Source organism: Brachyhypopomus gauderio, unplaced genomic scaffold (genome assembly GCF_052324685.1).
Source record: "Brachyhypopomus gauderio isolate BG-103 unplaced genomic scaffold, BGAUD_0.2 sc94, whole genome shotgun sequence".
NCBI classification, from domain to species: Eukaryota; Metazoa; Chordata; class Actinopteri; order Gymnotiformes; family Hypopomidae; genus Brachyhypopomus; species Brachyhypopomus gauderio.
Window position 1 is genome coordinate 955041 of NW_027506915.1, and position 5000 is coordinate 960040.

Sequence of the window (5000 nt, forward strand, 5' to 3'; positions counted from 1 at the left end):
TATCCGTTTGGTTGTAAGGCAATGGTTGTTCCTACGCTCTCTCACACGCTCGCAACTCCATTGGGGGGCCGTTTCCACACGCTGTCGAGCAGCACTGCCTCATGGGATCTGTAGTTCCGAGTAGCACCGTTAAGGTTTCCCTCCTGCAGCGACTGCCTTGCCGGGGAGCGTCAGGGCTGGTCGGAGCAAACGCTCCTCCCCCACCCCTTGGAGAGCCAGCCCACTTTCCTCTGAGTGGGCGGGGCTTCATCACAACTGCCCTTTTTTTTGATAACACTCAAATGCAGTTCGCTGAAACACAGGTCAGCTTGTGTCGTCTGTAAAACATAGAACAAAGTCTGCAGAACGGCCCTTGGCTGGAGGACATGAATGAATAAGCAGATACACATCCTCTTCTTTTGGGTTAAGTGCATATTAAGCGCACAGAATTATGGGGGTTGTAGTGAGAGGCTGTGGCCTCTGTTACATATACTTTACACACAACTTCTCTTCCTGTTTACCGCCTCTTTTGTCTTGTTTTAAAGCATTTGCTAAGTATGTTGAGCCAAACTAATTTCACCCACCCACACAAACAAAACAATGAGAGTGATTCAGTGGATACACATTACTCGTGGTCTTTGTTAAGTAGAATATGTTAAGACGTGAGTCCATCTCTGTTCTGATCGGGAGTACAAACCCATGTTCATGCTTGTTCCAAAACACACAGACGAACCACACTTGCGGTTAAAGTCTTCCCATCGAAAGTGAAAGGACACTGTAGATTTCGTATGGGTATAAGGGTCCTCGTTTTCCATCATCACACGGAGAGGAATGCACACATGTAAACACGCATGTAAACACACATGTAAACATGTCACATCAGCAACACGAAAATGTTTTTTTTTTTTTTTGATTTCATGTTTTATAGGAAACCCCCCCCACACACAAACACCCAGACATATACTTAAATGAAAATGTGCACACCAGCACGCATGCAGCACACGCACGTATATAACACACTCACACGCACGTATATAACACACACACGCACGTGTATAACACACATGCACGCACGCATACAACACACACGCACAGTTTAGTTGAGGTATGGTGCGGCAAAAGCAGCTGTTTTTTGGAACCAGCCTCTTCCGTCGGTGGAGTTCGCCGAGTCATGCGCGTAAACGCGGGCGGGGAAACGTGTGCCTGCTGTCACAGGCGGGGACACGTGCTGCTCATTTCAGGACCGGCAGCCCTTCTCCACGCAGCGTTGTGAGGACTCTCTCCATGTGAGGACGTTGTGGGTGTCTAAGCTGTGCTATGGAGGCGGGTGATGTGGGACACGTGATTGGAGGTTGGAGTCCGGTGGGTGGCGCTCTCATCATGGCCAGCCACGTGTGAGTGGAAGGAGGTGAGTCCAGTGCGGGGGCGGAGTCTCTGGGGGGTGTAGGAGGCGGGGCTTCTCGCGTGGACGTGGCTTGGCTCCGGCGTTCCTTCGAGCGGGCGGTTGGGATGCAGCGAGTCCCGGGAACGCTACTTACGCACGTGCAGCGTCTCCTGGAACTTGGTGCTGGTGTAGCGAATGTGGAAGCCTTTCTTACTGATGGTGTCGTCACTATGGAAGCGGATCAAGACAGCGTCACCCGCTGAGTACAGCTTCTCCCGGGGCTGGAGAGAGAGAGAGAGAGAGAGAGAGAGAGAGAGAGAGAGAGAGAGAGAGAGAGAGGGGAGAAAAGAGATTTTTATTATATATATATAATAATTTATATATATATAATATATATATATATATATATATATATATATATATATATAAGAAGCATCCAATTTACAAATGTTACAGTCCCGCATGGTCCCATAGTTCAAACTAGCACACATAAACACCCATGCACACACACACGCACTCACATACACACACACACACACACACACACACTCACACACACACACACACACACACACAAGGCCTCAGTGTTTACCCCAGAGCCACAGAAGCGCCCGAGTCTGGGTGTCGCGGCCGTCGTAGAGTTCGATGAAGTCGTAGCCACAGTCGGCCTCCTCCTCCACCTCGAAGGTGGTGAAGGTGAGCTCGATGCTGTAGCTGGCATCCGCCACCAGCAGCCACTCACACTCCGTGTGGCCCGGGTAGTTGGTGTCTCCAAACTGGGCGTGGGAGTACAGGTTCTTCTGCTTGGCCTCTGCTTTCAGCCTGCCTCCACACTCTACACACACACACACACACACACACACACACACACACACACACACACACACACACACACACACACACACACACACACACACACAGAGATACATGTACACACACACACACACACACACACACACACACACACACACACACACACACACACACACACACACAGTTGTGCATTGTTAGCAATGAATCATGTAACTACTGGTTATTTACTAAAACCATATCAGTGGTTCTTTTACTGCTTGGTTGTAGGCTTATCCCGATCCGATATTTGCAAAAATGCGTATCGGTATCGGATCGGCAGGCACTAGAAAATGCCGATCCAGACTCCATGTCCAGTTTTTTTTTTTTGAAAGTCCGATCCGGGTTTCCAGCGCACTCATTTAGATAATCCATTCCAGATTTTGCTGTGATTTCGCCAGTGAGAGTAAAATCCGGTCCGCATTTTCCAGCCCACCTTCAGCACACGAGCATAGCATCTCTCCAATTTAGCTCAGTTGCATCTCCTAACCATTAAGACGGCCATGTAAATTTGATGTTATCGGTAAAAATGTCAGTTGTGTGGGATTATTTTACCTTAAAGGACGACAAAGACGAAGAGGTAGAGTGCAACATATGCCACAGTAAATTTATGCGTGGTGGTAAAGCTGTAAGAATTTTTAATACAACCAATCTAAACAAGCATTTAGCGAAATACCACCATAAACAATATGAAGAGTTTCTAAAGAAAACCGAATACAAAAAGATCCTACACCGAATAAAAAAGGTCCTACACAACTAACACTGGCAGAAAAGTTTGAGAACCGTGACAAACTGCCATTGAACAGTGCCAAAACCCAGGGAATAACAAGTCATTTACAATATTATTTGCACTGCTGATGCCATTTCTGTTTGTTATTTATTATTTAGTCTATTTTGAGTTTATTAATTGCTAAATAAACAGGTCAGTTTCTCCTTACCAACCATTGTGTATTATTCAAACACACCTAATTCAGCTGGCTACTTGTTATCAACAGTAAAACGTTTTTCAAAATGAGTTTGACAACAAAGTAAGTTGGCTAAATAATTTTAATACATGCTCGAATAGGCCGGTATCGGCTGATATTGGTATCGGATCGGAAGTGCAAATGAATATCGGTATCAGTTCGGAAGTTCAAAAAGCTGGATCGGGACATCCCTACTTGGTTGTCCATTATTTCATTTACTATTTATTTGGTCAACACATACCTGGCAGCTTTTCTTCAATATTATTCAAGCACAACACACTAATTCATTGAACGTTGGTTTATGATCATGCCAGGTTAGTTCCAAAGCAGACCTGAATGTACGGTAATGCACAAATCAGCCACAAGAGGGCACTGTATATACAGTTTGGCTTATATGGCTGTAAGGGGAGTAACACTTTTCAGGCTCTCTAACAAGAGGTGTTGAAAATACTGTAATAATACACCTAACTATTTAACACTGCTGTGGTCTGTCACTAAACTGGTCTGTTCCGGTCTGTTCTGGTCTATGTCTGGATCTCCCCGGCTGACCTGTGGTGTGCGTGGCCTGGAAGCCCTTGCGCTGCACGGAGGCGTCGGAGGTGAAGCGCAGGTGCATGCTGTCGCCCGTGGAGACCAGCGGCTCGGGCACCCGGCTGCCACACAGGCGGCTGAGGATGGGTGCGCGGTCCGAGGTGGTCGTACGCACACTCCTGGTGCTGCTCGATCTCCAACTCGCTGAACACCTGCGTGGGCAGAGAGAGAGAGAGAGAGGGAGAGACAATGAAGGGAGGAAAAGATAGAAAGAAAAGGCATTTGAACAAGTTTCTTTCTCTGTGTGTGTTAAAGGAACTACATAAAGGAACTGTGATAATATGAAACTCCCGATGAAGTATTTCATTTCAGCTCTTCAGTCTGATCATCACTAGCATCTCTCTCTCTCTCTCCCTGTCACTCTCTCTCTCTCCCTCTCTCTCTCTCTCTCCCTTTCTCTCTCTCTATCCCTCCCTTTCTCTCTCTCCCTCTGTACTTCCCCCTCTCCTCATTTCTATCTATCTATCTATCTATCTATCTATCTATCTATCTATCTATCTATCTATCTATCTATCTATCTATCTATCTATCTATCTATCTATCTATCTATCTATCTATCTATCTATCTATGGTGTGGGCCGGAACTGAACTTCTCCACAGGTGTGATGCTTCCCAGGCTTGATAATGACTGTAAGTTCATTCTTGCAGAGCAGGACAGTAAAATTTATGCCCCGTCTGCGCCATCCGCTAGAGCTCGACTCTTTACAGGTGCTTTTACTAGCATCCGCGAGTCTATAAATCTGAATCCTCCTTTAAAGGTTGGAAACATTGAGCCTGATTTCTCAGCAGGCATTGATTTTTAAGTGCCCCTCTCCCGTGTGGCCCCGCTGATGGACCCAAGAGCTGTCCGTTAACATGCCTGCTTTCACATGCCTGCTCGATGTGATTTAAAAAGGCGAGAGGGTGTTTCAGGAAGTGGGGGCGTGTGGCACAAACAGCTGCTCACTGTACGTGGACACGGGTGTGATTTACTCAGTTAACAGAGTCATGGTATTAACGCGTGTGTGGAAACTATGTATGTGTGGGAACTATCTAATATCTGTGTGTGTGTGTGTGTGTTTGTGTGCATATGTGCCTGTGTAAGAGTGTTTGTCTGAAATGGGAGTTTGTTTCCCCTGAGAACAGAGCAGGTGTTGTCTAGGGGGCGTGGCGGGGTGCTCAGGGTGGGCGTGGCCCTAGAAGACTCACGAGTTTGACGCGGTGGCCGGGGGTGGCGCTGATGTCCCACGTAC

The 5000-nt window shown here is 47.0% G+C and overlaps 1 pseudogene; it reads right to left on the reverse strand.

Moving 5' to 3' along the window:
• Positions 1–1284: 1284 nt before the first annotated feature.
• The window catches only part of LOC143495192 (dorsal-ventral patterning tolloid-like protein 1), a 5027-nt pseudogene continuing 1311 nt past the window's right edge, over positions 1285–5000 (reverse strand).